The sequence below is a fragment of the Balaenoptera musculus genome, chromosome 6, assembly GCF_009873245.2.
Source record: "Balaenoptera musculus isolate JJ_BM4_2016_0621 chromosome 6, mBalMus1.pri.v3, whole genome shotgun sequence".
NCBI classification, from domain to species: domain Eukaryota; kingdom Metazoa; phylum Chordata; class Mammalia; order Artiodactyla; family Balaenopteridae; genus Balaenoptera; species Balaenoptera musculus.
The window spans coordinates 77054608-77082211 of record NC_045790.1 but is presented as its reverse complement, the minus strand read 5'-3'; the positions used below and the strand labels follow the sequence as shown (position 1 = coordinate 77082211).

The 27604-nt window shown below is 38.2% G+C and overlaps 1 pseudogene; it reads right to left on the bottom strand.

Moving 5' to 3' along the window:
• Positions 1-24709: 24709 nt before the first annotated feature.
• LOC118896378 overlaps positions 24710-27604 on the bottom strand; it is a 166079-nt pseudogene continuing 163184 nt past the window's right edge.

Genomic DNA, 27604 nt, shown 5'->3' with positions numbered 1-27604 from the left:
AGAATTTGAGGAGCCTGCATAGCGACACAAGGTTTGGGGTCTCAGTTGGGTTTCCCTGAGTCCTCAGTCCAAGGGCTAATGCTCTGTTCACTTCTGACTTCCCCCCACCCCGGCTTTATCTATCTTAGAAGCCCAGTGGACACATGTCCTTAGCCCATGTCACTTATTGCCTTCACTGGGACACTTTTGAGAGTGACAGAGGCACTATTGGTAACTACGCTGGGACAACATATATCATCTGAGATGGTCCCAAGCAAAACGTGATATGGTGTCTCTCTCCCTGCTCTTGTCATGGGGTTTGGTAGCAAGATCCAAGACTGGGAAGTGGGTTCTACCATGAACTACCTAGAATTTCTGGGCAACCCTCAGCTTACCCAACTGTAAAAATCAAAGAATTGGACTGTCTTCATTGTTTCTTTGTGTGCTGGTGTTTTGAATCCTCTTATCATTTACATGAATGGAAGAAAAAGTATTTTGGGTGACATATTTTGCCTCATACTGGTAGGTTCAATCAATGCATCCACTCAAATATCTAGGAAAAAGAAGTACTTGGTCTTGGGAATTCCCTGGCGGTCCAGTGGTTAGGACTCCATGCTTCCACTGCTGGGGGCCCGGGTTCGATCCTTGGTTGGGGCCAATAAATAAATAAATAAATATTTTAAAAAAAAGTACTTGGCCTTGTGAGAATAACATAGTGCAAAGAACCTGGGAACTACCATATATGAGGGTCTGTCCTTTTCTGAAAGAACGGGGCAATGCTTTCATGGAACTGCTCCTCCTTGTTCCAAGTAACTGACCATGGTATTAAGTACTGATTATTCCGGGAGCACCCACAGTTCGCTGAGGGCTTCTGCAGGAGCACCTCGGAGGGGAGGCATTCTCTGTCTCGAGGACCTAGGCTCTCAATTATATGGAAAAAACAAGCCTGCATTTAAAAATACACTAGCTGGGAAGGTACTGAAATCCCAGAGCTCCTCGACAAGGCCCAGGTTTAGGCCTAATTTGGGGGAAATTCTAGCATCGAGATTTCACTATTCACCTTGTACATCTCGAATAAGCAGGAACCACAAACATTAAAGACAGTGGAGGGCTCATGGGCGGGTGAAAATGAGTTCAGGGCAGAGAGCCCTGGACCCTGAGGCAGGCTTGTTTGCGGTTATTCTGGGTTTGCCATTGATGTTCAGGATGTCCACAGGCAGATCCTTTACACTTCTTTCAAAGATTTCGTTTTCTCCTGCTGTTCACACTGAATGATAATTGAGACCAGAGCAATGTAAATGGCTTGCCATTCTGCATTTTGAAGTTAAGGGGCACACGGCGAAGCTGGCAGTGGCGTGTGGAGGAAGCAGTGGGTCTGGTGTTAGGAGGACACAGATTCTAATCACTGGACCTCACTTGGTTTGTGTGACCTTGCCGGGTCTTTTTGTGCTAGAAGTCTCTATTTTCTCATTGGAGGGTGGGTTTTTTTGGGGTTTTTTTAAGTAGCAGAATTCTTTAAAAAAGAGGAAACTTTATATAGATCTTACATAGATTCCCCAATATTTAAAAAATGTGTATGTGTATATATATATGTATTTGTTGAAATAACTTTCTAGGCCCAAGATGTAGCTGCTCCTGTCCAGGGTACACATCAGCAAACCAAATCTTAGATGACTTTTGTTAATGCTCCACTTGACCAGAAACCCAGTATATCCAGTCATTTGATCCCCAAGCACCAGGCCAACTCTGGGCTCTATACTTACTTGTTTGTTCCTTATTCATTTTCTGTTTTTCTCTTCCTTGCTTCTCATTCTTTATCCTGTAAAAGCTTCCTGCCTTCTGCCCCATTTTGCAATTCTCTGGACCCTTGAGAGTGGAGAATGCCTGCTTCACGTAGTGTTAAAGTTTGTTTGTATCTCGTAAATTGTCTTCTTTAATCATTTTAACATGTATAGAAAGCTGTTTGGATTAAAGGGGGCTTAGGACCCGGAATGGTGCCAGCTCAGGCTTCCCCCCTGGCAACCCTCATAGCTCCCTGAGGCATTTCCTCAGCTTGGCCTTGGCCAGTGCTGAGGCTGGGGTGAACTTTAGAAGGTGCCATACCTCAGTCTGATGCGCCTCTGCACCAGGCCTTAGCCAGCCCACAGGGCGAGAGGAGCAGGCGCTGGGTGGAAGTGCCTCCTCTCCCTTTGGTTTGGTGCACATGCCCAGGCCCAGCGCAGTGACCCCGAGTGCTGGGAAACTGTGGAACACCTCCCACAAGCTCCTTCCAGAATTTGGCCTTCTGGCTAATAGACGCGGCCTTTCTGGATTGAGAACTGGAGCCTACGGCACAGGTAACCATTGGAGCCGTTGGATGATACAGACAGGAACCAGAAGCAAAGTGTTTGTCCGTCAGTCAAGATGTCTGGCTCCTGAGACACCCCTCCGCCTGAAAGCCGGCTGTCCCGGTTCTCTGGCCGCCAGACCTGCTGCTCTCTCGGCAGTTCTGGTGCTCAATTTGATTGTTACCCAAGCAGGTTATCTGCAGGTTATCTGGGACTGTGAAATAGGATTCTTGAAGGCTAGAGTGAAGCAAGTGGCCCTTGGGGACCAGACACCTTAGGTTGTAAATCAATCTCTGCAGTTCAGACACTACAGCGGTTAGACATTACAAGGTGAAGAGTGGCCCCCTTGTGGGACACCCTGCAGCGATTGCCATGTTAGCCGAGAAGATTGTGTTTCTGGAAACGATCGGATGGAAGATACAGAATCCCCTCTGGGGACGATGTTTTGGACACGTGGGAGCATCTGTTAACAGGAAATGAGTATAGCTGGGTCCTGGGAATGATCTGGGGAGTAGCTTCTTTTTCTTTTTGTATGAAAAAGGAACAGATGCTTGCATAAAATGTATTTCTTGATAATTCTGTTCAATACTTAAACAACTCCAGTCCTACACACCAGGAAATGAACAGTGGATATTTTGTAGCTGTTTGAATCTCCTTAGAGTCCTAGCATCCTGAATAATTATGTCTCCTAAAATTTCATTTTCTTGGATTATTTCTAAACAATCAGCTATATGTTTGAGTTATACTTGGGAAGAGTCACCAAGTGACTTGCGTTAATGAACTGATGAGGCCATAGTCTGTCCCATGATAATACCTGAGAAAATCCAGATTCAAAATGTGTTAATCAAGTGTTGAACTTAAATTTTTCAGTTTGGGAAAATGAAAAAGTTCTGGAGACGGATATGGTGGTGGTTGCACAACATTGTGGATGTATTTGATGCTACTGAACTATGCATTTAAAAATGGTTGATAAGGTAAATGTTATCTTCTGTAAATTTTAGAATAAAAAAAAATTAAAAAGAATTCAGGTCCTAGTTTTTGTTTTTGGGCTTTGCTCAATCCAAACCAAAGGTACTTTGGCTTTGTTTTTAGATTCATGACCCATGTGAATATGGCATATTTCGTATCTCCCCAGACTCTTCAGCTCACTTGTGAGTCTCAGGTTCCCAAATATTATTTCTCATTTCTCTGTCACATGGTTCCTGCTCATCCATTTCAAATACCAGGGAGCAAAATAAAAGCAGGCAATGTTTCCATTGCAGAAATTCGTATAAAAGCTAATGATGTGAGGGCCTTGCAAAGATTTCAGAACCTGTGTTTACTTTGGAGAAGCATCCAAAATTTAGAATGGTGGGAGCTCCTTTCACTAACTGCCAGTTCACGCTTTACTGTCTTCCTGCCTCTGAGCCTTCATTCCATAAGTGCTCATCACATCCTACACTGTTCATGGTACCGTGTTAAATGCGTTTGAGAAGTTATCAGACTCATCTACCCTCTAGATAGAGGCTCTAGAGATGTGTGCATAATGAAAACAAAAGAATGGACAATATCCTGAAATAGACCCCCCTCTAACATTCACTCAACAATTACTCATTGATCCCCAAAACATGCCAGATACTTTAGTGATTATGGGATTTCAGAAACAGCAGAAAGCCCCTCCAGGGAGTGGCATTAGGGAACTGTCTCTGGAAGACATGGCATTTCAAGAAGCTAGTTCCTGAAGGTTGTGTAGTATTTGAGGGGCATTCCACAAAGTGAGAATGGAATAAAAAAAGATAAGGAGGAAATCAAAGGATATGTATGGGGAAGAATAGGCTATATCACATGGGTCAGCAGACTTTTATTGTGAAGGGCCAGATAGCAAATATTTCAGCTTTGTGGGCCATATGGTCTCCATTGCAGATACTCGTAGACAATATCTAAATGAATGGATGTGGCCATGGTCCCAATAAAACTTTATTTACAAAAACAGGTGTAGGTTCATTTTGACCCACTCTCCATAGTTTGCTGACTCCTGAGCTGGAAAGTAGGATGGATGAAGGGATGCAAGAAGGAAGTAGCCCAGAGTCTGATCAGAGTGGTACTTGCACACCAAACTAAAGACATTTTTCCAAAGTAGCAGTCAGAAGATACATGTCTTGAAGCAAAGTGAATGTCTTGATTAGAACCAACAACCTTAAATAGCATCTTTCTCAAAGGAGGCCCCATAGTTGTCTCTTTCAGAAGCACTTCTGGGGACTTTTTTTTTCTAGTATTATTCATTCACTATTACAGTCATAAATTCTTAGAGCTTTAAAAGTAGTTTGGTACCAACCTTATAAATCACTTGGTCTTACCCACTAAACAAGGAAAGGAGAGGTGGTTATAAGTTTCTTCCAAACTTTCTGTCTTGGGAGGTTATTATAGATGAGAGTAGGGTGTAAGAATTAGCCAAGATTCTTGCCTTGGTCTTTCCATATATTCTACCACAGCTCCTTTGAGTAAGGCCTAGAGTTTTGCAATACCTTCATGGCCTTGCAGATTAGAACACTTGTCTTTTCAACCTGAGTCCCCTGCTCTCAGCTTTCGAAGTCCTGAATTTCCAATTCAAATTGTACTTTTCCAGGCCTCATCTTGCTTGACCTATACAGTATTTAAAGCTCCATACTCCTTCCTCCTAGTTACTTCCCTGCTCTGGGTTTTGTGATATCACTTTCTCCTGGATTTTCTAATTTACTTGTGACTCAGCTTCTTGGCCTGGTCCATGGACCCCAACGCCAGTGGCAGAGTTGGTGTGCCCACCTATTTACGCAGTTCTGTTAGGAGGCCCATTTGGATAACAAATCTAAAACCACAGCTTCCTTCTTGGCCTCTATTGGTAGAAAAGGTGGTACTTTAGTCTCTTAATCAGTGTTGCTCCACTATTTTATTTCTTCATTTGCTCAGGGAAGAAAGGGTGCTATTTGTTGGGCCTTTCAGATACCCCAACATTATCCCCCTTTCTATCTAAATACTCCATAGCTTCTTAGAACTCAATATGTCTAAACAGTTCGTCTAATCCTGAACACATCTGTTTTATTTATTTATTTAAAAAATTTTTTATTGGAGTATAGTTGCTTTACAATGTTGTATTAGTTTCAGGTGTACAGCAAAGTGAATCAGTTATACATATACATGTATCCACTCTTTTTTAAAATTCTTTTTCCATATAGGCCATTACAGGGTATTGAGTAGCGTTCCCTGTGCTATACAGTAGGTCCTTATTAGTTACCTATTTTATATATAGTAGTGTGTATATGTCAATCCCAATCTTCCAATTTATCCCTCCCCCTCCACCCTTACCCCCTGGTAACCAGATTGTCATACTGAGTGAAGTAAGTCAGACAAAGACAAATATCATATGATATCGCTTATATGTGGAATCTAAATAAAAGGGTACAAATGAACTTGTCTACAAAACAGAAATAGAGTTACAGGTGCTATTTTATTTTTCAAAAAGAAGATTTTTCTCCTTGAATTTGCCATCTTTAAAATGGTGTGATTTTGTATCCATTAACCTAAGCTAGAAACCTAGAGTCATCCCAAACTCTTCTTTTTCCCTAACAATATTCTCTGGCTTCAGTCTCTTTCATACATCTCATCTTCTTCATCCGTCTGACACTGACATCATCCAGGTCATCAGAATCTCTGCTAGGTTTCTGAAACAGCTTCTTAACAAGTCTCACTGTTTCTAGTCTTACGCCTTCCAGCTCAGTTTTCCTTTCTGTAGCCAGAATAATCTTTATAAAAATACAAAGCCAATTACGTCATTACCTGGTTAAAAAATCATGCTATGTTTTTTTCCATTGCCTACAAGGTAAAATCAAAACTCTTAGGATGACAGTAGGACCCTTTGTGATCTGGCCCCACTTATGCTTCCAGCCTCATCTCCCAGCATTTCACCCAACCATGTATTCTTAGTTCTATACATTTTTTGCTATTTTAAGTTCTCTTAATCTATCTTACAGATTCATGCCTCTATCTCTATGCACACAGATATCATTTCCTCTCTTGAAGATCAGATGAATATTTTACTTGTCTTTTAAAATTTGGCTTAAATAGCACCTCCACTTTGCCTTTCTTTCACTCACTTTCCAATAAAGTATCACTTCTTTTAATCCCCCATAAATGGCAGACAGAAATATAAGGCTTAGATTAGACTCACATAAATCTTGATAGATATGTAAAATGGTGGCTATAATATCAGTTGCTGATCATTGATCTCTCAGAAGATCTCAGGAAAACCTATTGATCAAGCACAGCTAAGCTTATTAGGCCTACCAAAGTAAGGGAGAAGGTTAATTTGGCTGACTTATAGTAGTGTCTCAAAATGGAGAAATGAGGGGTGGGTATATATGACATTTTAGGACCTAAGCTGTGTGATTTTAAGGTGGGTCTTTCAAGGCAGGGAATTGGTTGGGATTGGGCCGGTGACTATGATAAAATAACTTTTGGTTGGTAGACATAGCTAGGCAAGATCTTAAAGCAAGCCCTGATGAGCAAATTTAGTCTTGATAAGGTATTTTAATTGGTTCATAGTCTTATCTTCCAGGAGCAAATATTTCATGGCACAAAAGGGTACTTCCTTTTGCTTGGTCCTACTATTTTTAGCACACAAGCAGGAAAATATTTTTCCAGGAAAGTATGTTGGTTTAACTTCTCACTATCTCATAGGGATATTGTAAGGATTGACCGATTTTAATGCGTATGAGATATCTATCATAGTGCTTCTATAGCAAGTTCTCGATAAAAAAGATTTATAACTGTTCCTCTGTATATTCCGTTTGTTAGAACACCTACAACCCTTTATTTCAGTGATTTGTTTTAACGTCGCTCTCTCCTACTATATCGTAAGAGCTCAAGTACCTGCGCTATGTTTTATTCATCTTGTCTTTCCAGCTCCTAGCACAGAGCTTTGCCACTTAATGGGTTCTCAGTAAATGTTTGTAGAATAAATGAATGGATGTGTTGTGTTAAATACATTCTGTGTATGTGGGTTGACGCTGAGGAACTTGTTATGTTGGTGACTAGCATGAGAAGGGAAGAGAGGACAAAAGCTTCCTAGAATGCAGGAAGTGAGTGAAGAAATGGAGAATCTAATTTTTCTCTTTCTCTTGCATGCTAAGGATCAACTCTCTTGCACTGAAGCTGAATACATTTAGCAGATAGCCATCCATCATTCCCTGTTTGCAGACAAGAGCAAGCGATAGCTCCATTAACTCTGCCCACATAACTCGTGGAGCAAAACCTCCAAGGTTGGTTTGGATTGGGACCTGGCGCTACCTGATGTGGAACAGGGCAGAGAGGCTGAGAAAGACAAGCATGGCTGGTGACTGTTTCTTATGTTTAATGGGAAAATCTTGAACTATTGCAACCCTCAGCACTAAGAAGGTAGGGATGACTTAAGAGAAAACCAGGACCACACAGCAACAAAATGATATTGATGGTTCTGCATCTTAACAGTGAGTGACACTGTTCATGTTAAGTACAACATTGAGTCTTTTGCATTCTGTCTACATTTCCCTTTTTGCTAGGAGACCTTTCTATACGACACAGATCAGTGGCCTTGCAAATCATGTATTGGCTCCAATCAGAACTGAGGCAAAAAAAAAAAAATTTGTATTGTGTAATAGCTGTCTGATCTTAGTTTATACTTCTTTTAGAGCTTTGAGGATAGGGCATCATACTTAGTTCTGTAAAGATCTGGGGTTTTTTTTGTTTTTTGTTTTTTTTCACTCTAGTATGCTTCCCTAAGGGGAAGCTCAGCATCTTATTCAGTATTATAATGATTGCCAGGCCCTTTTCCCATGTATCCCAGTACTGATAGTGCCTGGCACATAACAGAAAATGTTTGTAAATTCGATGGTGATGAAGTGAATGTACATAGATGGAGCAGCTGAGTGAATCAAACAAGACATTTCTTTTAAAATTATATTAATTTTTTCTTATTTTGAATTATAAAATGTTTCATTGGGAAAACCATAATTAAAACAACTTTATACACCTGAAATTAACACAACATTGTAAATCAACTATACTTCACTTAAAAAAAAAACTTTAAAAAGAAGGGAAAAAAAAATCCTTAAACTTAACACTGTTAGTAAGCGTTCCAGTCACTCACTTTCATACACACACACTATACACACACATACATACAACATATAAATATATAAGTATGTAGACATGTATATACAAATATAAAATACATTTATACATATTTGTGTGTAAGTATGTATATATGTTTAAGTCTCATATGTATATCAGTGAAATTAGATTTTGATTAAAGAAATAATTTTGAACCTTATTTTTTTATCATTATTATATAGTGAAGGACTTTCACATGTTTTAAGATATTTTTGGAAATATTTTTATTAACTGTATCGTTTTTCATCTTATAGCTGTACATTATTAAATTGTTTCTGAGTCTTCTAACCCTACAGGAGCAACGTTGTACACAAATCTTATTGCGTAATCTCCGTTTATGTCTTTACAAGAAATTCTAAATTTATGGTAAGGGACATTTTGGATCAAAGGGTAAGAATATTTTTAAGACTTTTATCCATGATACCACATTGCTCTCCTTAAAAATTATACTGATTTATGATTCCCTTTGCAGAGTGTGGGCTTCTTCTTCCTGTATCAGTTTTAATGGTAGGTTTTAACGTTAGAGAAAAAAACTGGTGTCAATCTTAAAGGAAAAAAGTAAAATTATATTGTTTTAATTTGCATGTGTTTCACCATTTTGAATGACTTATGCATTTCTTCTGTTTTACTATTAATGTTCATGATTTTCTTATTGACTTGGCAATAAGAGCTTCTTATAGATTGAGGATATTTTTTATTAATTTTTTTCCAGGTTGTCATTTATCTTTTATGTTAGAGTTGACAAACATATTAAAAGTTATGTGAAATCAAATATACCCATTTTTCCCCAGTGTAGATTTTTCCTTTGCAATTATGCTTAGAAATTTTACTACAAAGTCAGATAAACATTCATCAAGAATTCCATGCTTCTTTGGTTTTATTTCTTATATTTAACTCTTTAATTTGACTGGTGTTCTTAGGTGTAACATATGAGTTAAGGATGATATAACTTTTTTTTTTTAATTGGGGTATAGTTGCTTTACAATGTTGTGTTAGTTTCTGCTGTACAGTGAAGTGAATCAGCTATATGTATACATATATCCCCTCGTTTTTGGATTTCCTTCCTATTTAGGTCACCATGGAGCATTGAGGTGAGAACCTATACAGCAGGTTCTCATCAGTTATCCATTTTATACATAGTATCAATAGTGTATATATGTCAATCACAATCTCCCAATTCATCCCACCCTCCTTGGTATCCATATGTTTGTTCTCTATGTCTTTGTCTCTATTTCTGCTTTATAAATAAGATCGTCTATACCAATTTTTTCAGATACCACATATATGCGTTAATATATGATATTTGTTTTTCTCTTTCTGACTTACTTCACTCTGTATGACAGTCTCTAGGTCCAGGGGATAATATAACTTTTTAAACTTGAAATAATTTTGCGATTGTCCCACTCTATTTTAATAAAGAATTTTAACTGTCCCAGTCTAATTTAACACATAATCTTTCTCTTCCTCATTAATTTGATATTGTACTAAAATCTAATGTAACTTGAATTTTCCCATGCATCATGAGCCTGTGGATATTAATTGGATCATTTTAACAATAGTTATTTAAATTTCACTAGGATGTGTTCCCTGTTTCAGCAAACTCCAGTTGTTCATCTTACACCCCTCCTGCCCCCTTCCCCCCAACTCTCTATCCCAGGACCCATTCCCTTTCAAGTATTCTGGGCATTCTTAGGAGCTGGCTCATTTGTACTCTTGGACAAGTCTGACTAAAGATTTTGGGGACAGTGCTCTTGCCTCAAAATCAAATATTTGTCCTGGCCTTCCTGTTACTTCACTTAAGTGGAAACAAACAGTTGATGAGATAAAGTCTTTCTTTATATATGCATTAGAGCTAATCAAAGAAGAAAGAATGACAGAATTAAAATATGCCATCTTGTAACCCCTAACATAATGAGTAATGGGAATATTTTCAATGGCTGCTAAGACTACTAGGTAAAGAGCTGATTGGGAACTTTTTAAGGGAGGCTATGGCTGTAATATATATAAACCCCCTATCAATCTTAACATGAAGGAAAGAGACAACCAAACATTACGTACCTCATGATGGGATTCTACTACACAACTTTTTTTTAAAATTGAAATATAGTTGATTTACAATATTATATTAGTGTAGAGCATAATGATTCAATATTTTTATAGATTATACTCCATTTAAAGTAATTAGAAAATAATGGCTATATTTCCCTGTGCTGTATAATATATCCTTGTTGCTTATCTATTGTATACATAGTAGTTTGTATCTCTTAATCCCGTACACCTTTCTTGCCCCTCCCTGTTCCGTCTCCCCACTGGTATCTACCAGTTTGTTTTCTATATCTGTAAGTCTGTTTCTGTTTTGTTATATATATTTGTTTGTTTTACTTTTTAGATTCCACATATAAGTGATAACATATAGTACTTGTCTTTCTCTGACTTACTTCACTAAACATAATACTCTCTAGGTCCATTCACATAGTTGCAAAGGGCAGAATTACATTCTTTTCTTATGGCTGCCATTATATATCTATCTATGTCACATCTTCTTTCTCCATTCATCTGTTGATGGACACTTGGGTGGCTTCCACATCTTGACTATTGTAAACAATGCTGCTATGAATATCAGGGTGCGTGTATTTTTTTGAGCTAGTGTTTCGGGGTGTGTTTTTGGAAACCCAGGAGTGGAATTGCTTCATATGGTAGTTCTATTTTTAGTTTTTTGAGGAACCTCCATACTGTTTTCCATAGTAGCTGCACCAATTTACAATCCCACCAACAGTGTACAAGGGTTCCCTTTTCTCCACATCCTTGCCAACATTTGTTATTTGTAGATTTTTTGATGATAGCCATTCTGACAGGTGTGAGGTGGTATCTCATTATAGACCTGAATATACATTTTTCCAAAGAAGACATACAGGCAGCTAACAGGCACATGAAAAGATGCTCAACATTGCTAGTTATTAGAGAAATGCAAATCAAATCTACAATGCAACTTTGAAGTATTCTTACTAAAAATATTCAACTTGAATATGCTCAAGCCTCGAGATCCAATTACTAGCTTTCTAGAAACACAGGGGATATGGGAACATGTTAAACAACACCATGAAGATATAATTAACATTTTATTTTGTTTTAAGTAGTCCCTTTTTCTACATAGATACCTTAGCATCTAACTCAGAGGAAGCGATGTCAAGATCTGCTAGGTGCCATTTTTAAATGGAAATAACAACCACAAATTTTTGGTTACCTACTAGGGACATTTTTTCTGTTTCATATAGGAGTAATATTGAGAAAAATATTGAGAGTTACCACTATGAGAACAAATAATATAATTACTAGATGAAGGAGGCTGGTTCTTTGTTCTAAACAGCACTTTTTTTTTTTTTAACATCTTTATTGGAGTATAATTGCTTTACATTGTTGTGTTAGTTTCTGCTGTATAACAAAGTGAATCAGCTATATGTATACATATGTATATATCCCCATATCTCCTCCCTCTTGCATCTCCCTCCCTACCCTCCCTATCCCACCCCTCTAGGTGGTCACAAAGCACGAGCTGATCTCCCTGTGCTATGCAGGTGCTTCCCACTAGCTATCTATTTCACATTTGGTAGTGTATATATGTCCATGCTACTCTCTCACTTCATCCCAGCTTACCCTTCCCCCTCCCCGTGTTCTCAAGTCCATTCTCTACATCTGTGTCTTTATTCCTAAACAGCACTTCTGAACACTCAATACCCAATTTTCAAATTCGATAATTCACTGTCTTACTTTTTTTTAATATTAAAAATTCACTTTGCTGATATGAGATACTACATTTAAATATCTCTTTGAGAGTAGATAATGGGGGCAATAGACACATTTTCTATTCTCTAAAGTGCTATAACAACTGGTTTGGATCATGAAGTTTCTTTTTCTTTTTAAAAACCTGAAGGCATTTTTATCATTTTACTAATAATACAATTTATAGTAGAAGAAAAAAATAAACTCATAATCACACTAAGATATAACAATTATTACTCTTTTGGTATATTTTTTATGGCATTTATGAATATGCATGTATATACTTTTAAAAATAATTATGGGATAATCCAGTTTATAACCTGAAATTTTTATTAAATAGGAGATAACGAACAACTTCCTACATCATTATTTATGCTTCATTTCATCAGAGTATTTTGCTCCACCAGAACATTCTCTCAAGTTACCACCAGTGAAAGTTTTAGCAACTGGACCTCCACGTAATGCCGCGAACTATTTGTGTCCCACATGCCACCTGGGATGAAGTCCTCATTGTCAGCTGGACAGTGAGTGATCTGTTCCCCAAATCCCAGGTTACTGCCAGCTTTCTGGGGTCACTCCTGGTAACAGCTCTGACATTCAGATCCTCCAGGAATCAGACACTGAGACTGAGTTAGGAGGGCAGGAGGTTTATTGGGGATTAGTGACTGTGAAATAGAAAAAAGGGGACAAAGCAGGATTGGGCAGGGAAAACCTACAGACCATGTTGCAGGTCTGACAAACCTAGAGGGATGGGATAGGGAGGGTGGGAGGGAGACGCAAGAGGGAGAGGATCTGGGGATATATGTATACATATAGCTGATTCTCTTTGTTATACAGCAGAAACTAACACAACATTGTAAAGCAATTATACTCCAATAAAGATGTTAAAAAAAAAAATAGCCAACCCTACAGGAGCTCTAGAGCTAAGATTACCCATAAGGACTCCTGTGTTGGGCAGAAATTGCCAGGTCCTGCAGCCCTGCTTGCTTAGTCATTGGCTGGAGGTTGTCTGGGGAGAGTGTGGTCTCAGTTTGAAAGCTGAGATGCCTCCTGAAGGTGTTAACAGCTGGAGGCTCTCAATCACCTGCACTCCTTGCAGCTGAATAGCAAGTTCTTTCTTGATGGGTGATTTGGGCCACCTCTACAGTAGACATGTACCTCAAAGTCATGCTAGTGATTTTAGTGGTGAAATAGACATAAGATTTACTTTTTTTTTTTTTTAAGTGCCTCCTGCCTCTCTTCTGACACTTTTTTTTTTTTTTCATTCTACTGCTCTAGTTAAGGTTCACTTTGTCCCTCTTCTGAAGGAGTTGCTGAAGGCTTTCTTTTTTTTTTTTAAAAGCTTGATGGTATTCACATTGCTTAATTTGTGTCATGCTTTATTTATTTATGTATTTATTTATGGCTGTGTTGGGTCTTCGTTTCTGCGCGAGGGCTTTCTCTAGTTGTGGCAAGCGGGGGCCACTCTTCATCGCGGTGCGCGGGCCTCTCATTATCGTGGCCTCTCTTGTTGGGGAGCACAGGCTCCAGACGTGCAGGCTCAGTAATTGTGGCTCACAGGCCCAGCTGCTCTGCGGCATGTAGGATCTTCCCAGACCAGGGCTCGAACCCGTGTCCCCTGCATTGGCAGGCAGATTCTCTACCACTGCGCCACCAGGGAAGCCCAAGATTTACTATTTTAACCATTTTTAGTATGCAAGTTAGTAGCATTAAGTACATTGACGTTGTTGTGTAGTCATTATCAGTATCCATCTCTAGAACTTTTTCATCATTCTGAAGCTGAAACTCTCTACTCATTAAACAATAACTTCCCATTCTTTCCTTCTCTCAACCCCTGGTATCCACTATTCTACTTTGTATCTCTATGAATTTGACTACTCTATGTACCTCATATAAGTGAAATCATACAACATCTGTCCTTTTATGTCTGGCTTATTTCACTTAGCATACTGTTTATTAGGTGCAGCCTGTATTGGAATTTCATTCCTTTTCAAGGCTGAATGATATTCCACTGCACGTATATACCACATTTTATTTATCCATCTATTGATGGACATTTGTATTATTTCTACTTTTCGATTATTGTGAATAATGCTGCTGTGAATATTGGTGTATAAATGTCTGAGTCTCTGCTTTCAGTTTTCTTGAGTGTATACCCAGAAGTGAAGTTGTTGGTTTACATGGTAATTCTGTGTTTAACTTTTTGAGAAACCATCATACTGTTTGCCAAAATAGCTGCACCAGTTTACATTCCCACCAGCAATGCCCAAGCATTCTGATTCCTCTACACCCTCACTAACACTTGTTATTTTCTGTTTTTTTTTGATAATAGCCATTTTAATGGGTGTGACGTGGTATCTCATTGTGGTTTTGATTTTCATTTCCCTAATGATTAGTAATGTTGAGCATCTTTTCATGTGTTTATTGGCTACTTGTATATCTTCTTTAGAGAAATGTCTATTCAAGTCCATTGCCAATTTTTAAAATCAGGTTGTTTGATTTTCTTGTTGTTAAGTTGTAGGAGTTCTTTATATAATCTGGATAGTAACTCCTTATCAAATATATGATTAGCAAATATTTTCTCCCATTCTGTGGGTTGCCTATTCACTCTCTTGATAGTGTCCTTTGATGCACAGATGTTTTTAATTTTGGCTAAGTTCAGTTTTTCTATTTTTTTCTTGTGTTGCCTGTGATTTTGGTGTCATATCTAAGAAACCATTGCCAAATCCAATGTCGTGCTTTTTCCTTATGGTTTCTTTTGGGAGTTGTATGAGTTTTTTTCTCTTACATTTAGGTCTTTGATCCATTTTGAGTTAAATTTTGCATATGGTAAAGAAAAGATCTAATTTCATTCTCTTGCACGTGGATATCCATTTTTCCCAGCACTATTTGTTGGAAAAACCGTCCATTTCCCATTTGTGTTGGTATCCTTGTTGAAAATCACTTGGCCATATATGTGTAGGGGAGGAAGAATTTTATTCTACCCTATTAGGTTCTGTGGCTGTGCCTAAGAATTAAACTGACATAAGACAGATTCATAGGAGAAAAGCATACACATTTTATTGAATGTTTTTATGTGTAATGGGTGTCTTTAAAAGGAAAAGGAAGACCCAAAGAAGCTGTTAGGTCTAAAGCTTATATATACTTTTAAAAATAAAGAGCAATAAATTGTGGGGATGTGACAAGACAAAGGGATTTGAGTTATGGGCAGTAAATTGTGAGACAGTGACTAGGAAATATATGGGGAAACTAATGGAAGATTAGTTTTTCATACACGTCCATTTCAGCATTGGCTTTCATTCTCTGGTAATAAGCACATCCTTCTCTTCCTGGTACAGAGACAGTACCTTTCTCATGGGAAATTTTATGATCTGCTTTTAGGTAGAAAGGGGGAGGTCAGAGAGCCCTTCTTGCCTCCGCTGCTTCTCAAGCACCTTCCACTCAAAGTAATCAGTATGCCGAAGTGGCATATTTTGGGGTGGCATGTTCTGAAGCCCTTCATATGTGAGGGTTTATTCCTGAGCTTTCTATTCTGTGCCATGTTACTGATTTTTAAAGCATATTAATATTCAGACATTCAAGTGAGTGAGGTTCCTTTCAGCATCCTTTCCCTGGGAGGCTATATTCCTCTTCAGCTCTTGCTACTATTACTTAAAGAATTTCTTCTGTCCTTTTATGACTGTATTTGAAGACTGAGGCCACTATTTGTTGTACCTCCAGTGATGGCACACCTTCATCCTTCGTGGTATTCTGATTTGGAGGAATGATCATAAGTTATCTGTGGTCAATCTGGCAAATAAATTGAGTGATGTAGACAAAACCATTACTCTTAAAAAAATGAAAGGAGGTTCTAAGGTAATGGTGTGAAATTTTGTGTGTGCCATATAAACTGACTTGAGGCCAAATATCTTCTTAAGATAATTGCTTAAAAAGGGGGAATGCTCATCTTGAAGATAACTGCTGGAATGATTTTTTAATTTTTTTAATTTTTATTTTTAAAAATTTATTTATTTTTTTGGCCATGCTGTGCAGCCTGTGGGATCTCAGTTCCCTGACCAGGGATTGAACCCGTGCCCCCTGCATTGGTAGTGAGGAGTCTCAACCACTGGACCGCCAGGGAAGTCCCTGGAATGATTTTTTTTAAAAAACAAACAATAGGGCTTCCCTTGTGGCGCAGTGGTTGAGAATCTGCCTGCCAATGCAGGGGACAGAGGTTCGAGCCCTGGTCTGGGAAGATCCCACATGCCGCGGAGCAGCTGGGCCCGTGAGCCACAACTACTGAGCCTGCGCGTCTGGAGCCTGTGCTCTGCAACAAGAGAGGCCGCGATAGTGAGAGGCCCACGCACCGCGATGAAGAGTGGCCCCCGCCTGCCGCAACTAGAGAAAGCCCTCGCACAGAAACGAAGACCCAACACAGCCAAAAATAAATAATAAATAAAAATTAAAAAACAGACAAACGATACATGACCCATTCCTTACTTTAGTGTCACAACCTACAGCCTTTATTTATTTATTTGGACATGTACCTACTCTCTGTGTAAGAGTGCTAAAAGCATCATAAAAAAATTAGGTGAAGGAGTAATGGCCATGCAACCAAATGACTCAGAGAGGCAGAATTTGGAAGGACCTGCCCTCCTTGACAGATGAGGGCTGGAAAGGCTCTTTGTTCAGGGCCACTCTTCAACTGAGGAGCAAGTGAGGAGCAAGTCTGACTAAAACTCAGTCTTCTGACTTCTAGCCCTGAATTCTCTCTGCAACATTACTGGGGAGACGGGTCACCAGGAGGTGTTGTGGGCTCTTCTTTCTGAATATCCATCAGGATATGCTAACTTTCTTTCTGCAGAGGATAATTTAAATGTAATCTCACCTTTAATGGGGGGCATTTAGCCTTTATAAGCCAATGATTCTACAGTTCTCATCTGAATTTTCTGCAAAACATGTTTTAACCCTAGATGGCATTTCATATGTTAAGAACTGGGAAGTGGGTTTTCACAATTCCTTTGAATGAAATACTTTTCAAAGTTATCACATTCTATTATAGTCTCCAAGTGACATTCAGGAGAAAAGAAAAGAAGGACCTGATTTTGATTATTTTAATTCAAGTGGCACAGTTTCATTCGGTAAGGAAAATACTAAAATATCCTGCATGTGTGCTTGTGTAGAGAGAGAGAAGGAGGGAGGATCTCTTAGGCAAGTGGACGCTCCATGAGGCCCACAGGTGCCTCCCTAGGATGCAGGAGACCTGGGTACTGGATCTGTGATCACCACTGTTTAGCCATGTGACTTGGAAATACATCTAACCTATCTGGATTCCTTAGTTTGAAAGGGAAGGTTTTTTTTGGCAAGATATTCTTGAAGTTTACTTTTAGTTGGATAACTCCTTGAAATAATTCCAAGAAAGAATGTTGGATTTAAAATAGTTAGCTACAATATTGTGAGTTGACAGCAAAAGGCTGGCATTTTGGCTTAGTGTGATGCCATGTTGGAAGCAGCATCTATATAAATCTGAACTCCAAGTACAGTTGTCTGAAAACTGAGAAAGTAAAGTTGACAGGACATCCACTCTTTGTTAGTATCTTTATCAAATACGGTATCAATGAATCCGTGACCTTGGAGATATATTCTAGTATGCAGTTATTTCTGAATATTATATATAATCAAATGGAGAGAGAGAGGAGAACACGAGAGAAATGAGAAACTTAACTTTTAAATTTCTTAGTATCACTAACAGCTAGAAGAGTTTGTTTTTTTGTTACAAATCCAGTCTTTTCAAATGTGCTAGTTGGGAAGTTTCCATCAACTTTTTCTTTGTTCACTATCAGATGAAAGGAACCCAACTGTTCACAGTGTAGTGAGTTTGCAAGATTATTCATTTATACCAGGGCAAGATGATAAATGAGCACAAGAGTTTCTCAAATGAGAAGTTTTGGAAGGATAGTTTCACTTATCTGAAACTTTATGAAAACCCCTAAATTTGGCCCAGTAAGTTATTCACCTCAATCACCTGTGGGACCAGTCATTCCTCAGATGAAACAGCAGTAACCCCCATCACCACCACCACCACCTGTGCTCAGTGCTGCAGGCTACTTGCTGCTCAAAGGACTAATTAGGGCTGTTGTTAGGGTTATGCTCTCCCTGCTCCTTTTCACTGAAAATGAATCTCCCTGCTCCTTTTCACTGAAAATGAATCACTGTCTTTACAAGACATTCTTCTTGCCCTGTCCTTTGTGGTGTGGTTTTATTTTACCCTAGACTTTAGCTTGAAATTCAGTGGCTGATAGGGTGTGAAATGGAACCCAACATACTGTGCAACAGGTACAGGCTGAGTGGTGCCAGGGACCCTGGGGGACAGGTTGAAACCTTCTTTAGCCACAATGAACTGGAAATTACTGATGCTTCATACACAATAGCCAAGCCGTCATGAGCAATTAAGCAGCAGTGGTGTAATTGACCTGATTTGAGGATGCAGGGCAGCTGAGCACTTCTCCCTGGGGCCGGCTCTCCCACGGAGCAGAGCAGATGGCCATCTGAGGGATTACAATAACAAGGGCTGCTGAATAGTCAAGTGACCAGTCAGGGTAACCAAGGGGACTGGGCAGTCAGATTTCTTCTGGATGAATGGGCAACCCATGCCTAACTGAGCCATGCCATATGTCCCTGTTTCTGCCACCCCCGTGCCCTCTCCCAGGAGTGTTCCTTCCAATGCAAAACATAAGGGTAAGGGATGTGTCACTTCAACAAATTCCTGTATGTTGGCACTATGATGAATGCTGGTAATGAATAAGATGAATAAGGAACAAGGAATGACTTCAAGGACCTTGTGATCTAAAGGGGGTGGAGCAAACACGAGTGTAGGTGAGTATAATCCAAGTCTTACTTTCTAAGTGCTGCCACAGCGCGTACCATATGATGACTGCAAAAAGAAAGGAAAGATCATTTCTTACTGCAGAAGACGTTGAAAAGAGGTGACGGTTTCCACTATATATTCACTAAAAAATGGCTCTGTGGTTCAATACATTTCAGAAACCCCACCTAAAGATTTACAATACACGTTAGCATATGTGGTATATTCTAAATTTTATTTTCTGAATAGGAAATGCATAATTCAAAATTCAAAATATCTTACCTTATCCCCCAGGTACTCGGTTTCCTCAATGGCAGCAACCACTTTTACTAGTTGTAGTGGACCCTTCCAGGGATATATTGATACTGTGCCTATGCATATATGAGCACACATGTATATATTCCGTTTTTTCTTTACACACAATCTTGATTTTTTTTCACTTAAAATGTATCCTAAGAATCACGCCTTATCAGTCAGTTTTGAGCTTAATAACTTTTTTAAATGACTGCGTCTAATCCCATTGTATGAAGAGTTTTCCCATTATTTATTTAGCTTTCTCCCTACTAAACATTTTTGTGTTACAAACAATACTTCAATGAATATTCTCATAAATGATTAATTTAAATATGTACATGTTTATTTGTAGGAGCAATTTCTAAGAGTAGCATTGCTGGGAAAATGAGTGTGTTTATTTAAAATTTTTTTTTTTATTGAAGTATAGTTGGTTTAAAATGTTTCAGGTGTACAGCAAAGTGATTCAGTTATACATATCTACCTATCTTTTACAGATTCTTTTCCATTATAGGTTATTATAAGATATGGAATACTGTTCCCTGTGCTATGCAGTAGGTCCTTGTTGTTTATCTGTTTTATATATAGTAGTGTGTATCTGTTAATCCCTTATTCCAAATTTATCCCTCCACCCACCCTTTCCCCTTTGGTAACCATAAGTTTGTTTTCAATATCTGTGAGTCTGTTTCTGTTTTGTACATAATTTCATTTGTATCATGTTCATTTTTAATTTCAAGAGAGATGGTCCTGTGTTTTTATTGAAGTTATTTCCAACTGGATCTACCTGCTTTGTACTTTTTCACTAATTCAGTGTATTATCAAAGTTATTTTTATCTTGATCAATATAAGTAAAAATGGTATTTTTGCAATTTTTTTTTTCTTGTGAGTGGTGTAAGGAGGAGAAACTATTTCTCTACTCTCTTACATTGAGTAACTGAGGTCTGCAAATTAAATTGACAAAAACCAGAATAACAGGAGAAAAGGCATACAATTTTTATTGACTTTAATATTTTTATGTGCATGGAGACTTCATAGAAAAGAAGTGAAAACCCAAGGAAGCAGTTAGATTTGGGAGCTTATATACCATTTTAAGAAAGAATAATGAATTGTGGAGAAGTAACTTGACAAAAGAAAGGAGGTTTGGGTTTCTAGGGCCAATAAATTGTAGAAGAGTGAATAAGGAATATGTGAGGAAATAGGAGGAAAATATATTGAAGATAAGGGTTATTTTGGTAAGATTTATTTGTGTAGACTCATCTCAGTATTGACTCCTTTTCTCTGGTGATAAGAGGGCTCACCTCTTCCTGGTACAGGGAGGATACCTTTCTTACAGGAGATGTACCTTTTAGGCAGATAGGGAGACGGCAGAAAACTCTTCCTGTGTCTGCTGTATCTCAATTGCCTTCAGCTCAAATAATCAACATGCCAAAGTGGCACATTCTCATCCCCTTCAGTGGGGTTGAAATTTTTCAACCCCTTCAGTGGGGTTGAAAAAATTTTCATATATTTAAGAGTTATTTTTATGTCTTATCTGTTTAAATTCTTTGTATTTTTTTTATCATTTTCTTATGGAATTTTAGGCATTCAAAGTATGTCAAGTAATTAGAAATTAGGGCTTTATATAATGAATATCAAATATTTCTTTCAATATGTACTTCCTTTTTGGATATAATTCATGATTTCTTTTTGCCAAGTAGACAGTTAAATCGAATTATTAATCAAATTTATTGATTTTTACATTTAGAGCTCTGAGCTTTGTGTCCTGCCTAGAAAGACCTTCTTCCAAAATTATATAGAAAAAGTTCTCTAATAATTACATGTAGTACCTGTATACAAAGTTGATAATTTGAATATTTGATCTATCTGATACACATATGTGTGTATATATATAGCTCTATCTATCTATCTATCTATCTATATATATATATTTTTTTTTTTTGTATAAGTGAAAGGTAGGAATCCAGGTAGGCAACCCAGGTATCTCAAAACAATGTATTGAATAATCTACCTTTTTCCCACTGAAATGAAATGCTACATTTATCATATACTAGATTATATTTAGGTCCAATTCTGAACTTTCAATTCTGTTTGAATGATCTGTCTACTCATGCTAAGTTCTGTAATTTTATAAATTTTAGCATATGGTAGTGCAGTTTCTCTTTCATTACTCTTTCAGACTTTTCCTAGGTTTCCTTGCTTATTAATGTTTTCAGTATGAGTATCAGAATCAACATGTTAAAAATAAACTGTGAGTATTGTTAGGGGGGAATTTCATTAAATATAGATCAATATAGGTAAAATTGATATCCTCTTAATACATATTCAAGAACATGATTCTATATGGTATTTGTCTTTTTGGGATTGCTTAGTACCATTTGAAAGATTTCTCCCTATGAACTGTATTCATTTCTTATAAATTCATTTTCTATGTATTTTATCTTTTTGAATGCTACTTATTTTTCTTCCATTATGTCTGCTAACTTGTTTTTATATGTGAAAACTTACGATTTCTGTATATTATTTTTTACTTAATGAAATTAGTAATTCACGTTACTATTTGAAATGGCTTTTCACTTGATTCTTTTGGGGGTTCCTAAATAATAATAATAATAATAATTATTATTATTATTACTATTGTAAATAGTTAATTCATTCAAATAATGGTAAATCTTACCTTTGTTTTTCCTGTTTTTATACCTCATTTCTTTCTTTGGCTACTTCTTATAGAATAATATTAAATATTAATGGAGAAAAGAGACATCTTGTCTTGCTCTTGGACTTTAATGAGAAATTTTCCAGCTGTGTTTCCCTATCGTACACAGAAGAACCTATTTTTTTAAAAAAATTCTTACGAAGAATAGTTGTTAAATTTTGTAATGCCTTTTCGGCAACTATGTAGTTGTTGTATGATTTTTCTATTTATGAGCTGTTAATATGGTGAATTATATGCAGATTTCCTAGTATTAAACTATTCTTGCATTCTTTGAATAAAACATATTATCATGGTTTATTTATTTGTTTTTTAAGTTTTCGTGTAATTGATTTACAATATTGTGTTAGTTTCAGCTATATAGCCAAGTGATTTGATTACACACACACACACACACACACACACACACATTTTTTTTTCAGATTCTTTTCCATTATAGGTTATTACAAGATATTGAATATAGTTTCCTGTGCTATATAGTAGGTCTTTGTTGTTTATTTTATATATAGTAGTGTGTATCTGTTAATCCCATACTCCTATTTTTTGTCTCTCCCTGCATGGTTTATTATTTTTAAAAATCCTGATGCATTCTACTTGCTAATTTTTTTTGATATTTGCATCAATATTTGTAAATGAAATTGGTTTATAGTTTGCTTTTTTGTGGTTGCTATCTTTGTCAGGTTTGGTACCATTGTTATACTTGCTTCATGAAACTTATCTGGGTGACTTCCTTTTACAATTTATTTTCTGGAAGAGTTGAAATAGTACTGGAGCTATCTGTTTCTTGATAAATAAGTCATGGGGAGGTAATGTACAGCATAGTGACTATAGTTAATAATATTGTATTTAAAAATTGCTGAGAGAGTAGATCTTACAAGTTCACAAGAAAAAAATTGTAACTTTATGTGGTGATGGGTGTTAACTAGATTTATTATGGTGATCATTTTGCAATATATACAAATATTGAATTATGTTTTACACTTGAAACTAATATAATGTTATAGGTCAATTATATGTCAATTGAGAAAAGGTTTGGTAGAATTTCTTTTTTTTAAAATTTTGTTCGAGTATAGTTGATTCACAATGTTGTGTTAATTTCTTTTTTTTTACATCTTCATTGGAGTATAATTGCTTTACAATGTTGTGTTAGCTTCTAATGTATAACAAAGTGAATCAGCTATATGTGTACATATATCCCCATATCCCCTCCCTCTTGTGCCTCCCTCCCACCCTCCCTATCCCACCCCTCTAGGGGGTCACAAAGCACCGAGGTGATCTCCCTGTGCTAGAATTTCTTGATAAAGGCATCAGGGCCAGTTACTGTTTTGAAGAGTATCTCTTACACTTTCTCTCTTCTTTTCTATTTAATTGTTATGTTCAAAATATATTCTGCCTATTTCACTTTGATTTCTTTTTGGACTCCAGAGTCATTCCTGAAAATTTTGTTATAATCTTGTCTTCTGTGTCTTTCTCCTTGTGTTTTCTGTTGCTTTATGAAAATGGCTGTGTATTATTTATTACAAAGATATTTGTAATTTTTAGATCTTCCCTGTGAAGTGTACCCTTTAAATAATATTTGCTCTAAATCCAACCTTGTCTGAAATTTTCCTCTATGTGCATTTACCCAATAAGCGTTTGCTAAGTTGTTTGCCCTACCTCACATTCTCTTGGTCCACTTTTCACTGTTGTTTCACTTTTCAGCTGTAGTTGCAGCAACTGGCTCTCTGTATGTGTAATCTGAGCACTCACCTTGTCTGTAACACGAAGCTATGTATCTGTATATACCTGCTCAGCTGTTATTATGGGCAAAAATTCATGACTAATGGGGACAGGGGACAATGGGTAGATAGTCTCCTTTTCCATCTCTTGGGTGGACAATTTTGAAGTATATTCACGTGGCTGCACAGAGCTCCCAGTGGGATCATGCCTAGGTGCCCCAGGGATAATCAGCTTCATGACACACTGTTTTCCTATTTCACCTTTCTCAGTCCTCCACTCCTGATCCTTGTGATTACGTCCCCAAATTTACCACCTGGATCAGGCTACTTTTTCAGGGAAGCCTAGATTAGGACAGTGTCTTTTGAGTTTTGCAGTGAACTGAATCTTGCCTTGCTTTCCTCTTTTGACATACTCTTATACTATATGTACAAAACACATAGTTGTTTATTTATATGACATATATTTGTTCTTAATTCTCTTATGTTTAATTCCTTCTGTAAAAATTAATAAACAGAAATCTCAATTAAATAGAGTTGGGAGACTATCAGGGGGAGCTCTCAGGGCCTGAACTGATAGCAGAGCCCAAAAGGAAGAAGACAGACTCCTTCTTTCCGGGCAAGGACTCAGCCAGTGAAAAGCCATGGACTCTGTTAAGAATAATGCTCCCAACTTCCTTTTCCCCTCTATAAAAGTGTTCTTCTTCCCTTGTCCTGTGGGGAATTTGCTCATGGTTGCAGACCCTGAATTGCAATTCTCTGCTATCCTGAATAAATCCATCGTTGCTGGGGAAGTATCTGGCAGTCTATCTGTTTCAAGTCAACACTTGTATATTCCCTTTTTCACGATAATGATTTGTATATTTCTATGTATAAATATTTTCACAGATTTTTCTTTTTAGTTTCAAACTAGTTTATTTAGGGGTTCCATTTTCACTCCTCAATAGATTTTATGTATTTCTCATATGCTTCTTCACTCATTAGTTCATCTAGTTCTGAAGGATTACTGAGTGTCCTCTTGATCAGCCAACCATCTTCCTAACAAGATTTGTTGACAAGTCCTGGGTTTTCTGCTAGAGCTTCATCCATTTCAGTTACTTCTGATAGAGGAGAATAGAGTTCACCAGCAGCTTTCACACTTTCCAAAGCACCAACCTCCTCTTGTTTGTTCAATTTTGTCCCAACTTCAGGCAGACTATGGTAAACACCTCCCGAAGCTTCCTGTGCAAAATTGCTGATTCCCACTGTACCAACACCGTTTTCTGCTGGTACCCACTCACATCTGTCTGTGAATTTATGCAGGGAGAGCAGAGCATGGCAGTGCACAGCGTTTAGACATCAGCCACCCGCAGCCCCCAGGGCCATGGTGGGCAGGACAAGGCAGGCACCCACTCGGCAGAGTGCAGGCTGCAGACCCAGGTCCCCACGCTCTGTGCTGCCCCTGACCATACTTTTGTTTTAGCAGTTCCTTTTTTTAAAAAAATTATTTATTTATTTATTTATATTTGGCTGCATTGGGTCTTCGTTACTGCGCGCGGGCTTTTCTCTAGTTGCGGCGAGTGGGGGGCTACCCTTCGTTGCGGTGTGTGGACTTCTCATTGCGGTGGCTTCTCTTGTTGCAGAGCACGGGCTCTAGGCGCATGGGCTTCAGTAGTTGTGGCTTGTGGGCTCTAGAGTGCAGGCTCAATAGTTGTGGTGCACGGGCTTAGTTGCTCCACGGCATGTGGGATCTTCCCGGACCAGGGCTCGAACCTGTGTCCCCTGCATTGGCAGGCAAATTCTTAACCACTGCACCACCAGGGAAGTCCTAGCAGTTCCTTTTTTATTTTTATGAACTGTGGTTATAGGAGGTCATCAAGAGGATGTGACTGCTGGTTGACCCTAGAGCCGGACCAGGGCAATGGGAGGTTCCTCACCCCCTCCCCTGTCCTTGCAGTGCACACCTTGCTCTCTGTTCCCACAGTGGGAGCTGTTTTCAAAGCGGCAGCCTTGAGAGAGCAATGTGTTGAGATGATCCGGACTGTGCAGGTGACTTAAACCTCGTTTTAAGCCCTCTGTATAAACTTTTAAGATTCTAGTAGGCAGGTGTAGAGTATCTACTTGTTACCGACCTGGGTTCTTGGACTCTTTAATCAATAGAAATTGATAACAGGCCAGACAAGGAGTTCAGGCAAGGCTTTATTGGGGCCCGTTGTGCAGGACGAGGGCAAAACAACTAACAGGTGCCCTTGCTCACTCTTTGAGTAGCGTGGGCGAGCTGGTTCATTAAATGGGGTGAGGGCGGGGCGATGGGTGGGTCGGCCTGGAGGCGTGGCTTACGTGGTCTGCCCACCCCATTGGCAGTGCTGAGCGCCGGGATCATGCGCAGTACCCTGCTTTTGCTCCCGACACCGCCTCAGAAGCAGCAGTCGGCTTTTGGCTTTTTTGTATCTTACTGTTTATAACTTGCCCCTCCTGCGTGTGTGTGCAGTTAAATTTGCTTCCTTATAGTTTCTTCGAATTCTGTTGCTGGAGGAGATGTCTGTTCAGGTGCAAGCACTGCAGCACAGGGTCCCAGGTCCCAGCCTGTCTCATACTCGTCGTGCAGCTGCCCCAGACAAGCCTGGTGAGTTCCCTTGCTTAGTTAACCCGCCACCTACTAATCTGGCGTGGCCTGTTTCTTTGGTTTCTCCTTGCCTTTCTCTGTGTATGGGGGCCAGTTTGCGAACAAACAACTGTACTGTTGATTCCTTTGTACAAGCAATGATGGAATTAGTACAGTTTTAACTTCTCCGTTTTCATCTTTCTATTTTGCCATGAGATATTTTTTGTTGACTGTTATTTTTTATTAGTGTTACCTTTATGTCTTTAAATATATCTATGCCATGATTACTTGATTTATTATACCTGTAGAATATCTTTTGATACTTGGTGATAAGAGACGAAGAAGTCCATGCATATTCACTGCCTCTCATTTTCCCTTCCCCATCAGCTTTATTTACCTCTTTTTTGTCCATTTATATTCTCTTTTATATAGCCTCCACATTATTTTAATTTTATGATAAAATGGATTCATTATACATTCATTCTTGTGCCACAGGTACTTTGTTCATTCTCTGGTAATTTCTATAGAAAACTCTTGAGAACTATATTTTAATTTTTTATTTTAAAAATTATTTTTCTCTTGCCTTTATATTTGGACCAGAGTTTGGTTATGTCTTATGTCACACTTTCTTTCTTCAAACTTTGTGGGCATTGCTTTGTAGTCTCCTTGTATTAAGAAATTTGAAATTGGACAATTTTAGTAGATCATGTTTTCCTGTTGATTGTATAATTACATTTGAAGTGCATTCATGTTCTAATTGTTGGTTGTGTTTGTTTTTCTTAGCGTTTCTTCACGTTTTGGAGTTTTGATTGAAAGTTTAATTTTGAATTGATGTTTCTTCACACTCCTTTTCTGTTCCCACTCTTCCCTGCCTAGGGGTTTAATGATTGACTTTTAGGACTGCAGTCCATAAGCAGGTCTCATTATTCATTTTGTGGCTCCTGCTTCTAAGCAGTATTGGTGAATTCACAGGTGTAATCACTGAGCCAGTGGAGCGCTTAGTTTAGTTTTTGGTTGAGAGACTTGGCCTGTGTTTTTGATGTCTCTAGGCTTTAAGTGACTATGGTTTCTCAGTGTTGAGACTTGGCACTCAGTACTGCACTATTTACATGCTAGCACTGTTGACAGTTTGCACCAGATAATTCTGTTCTGTGGGGGGCTTTTTGTGTCTGTATGTGTTGTAGAATGTTTTACAGAATCTCTAGCCTCTAT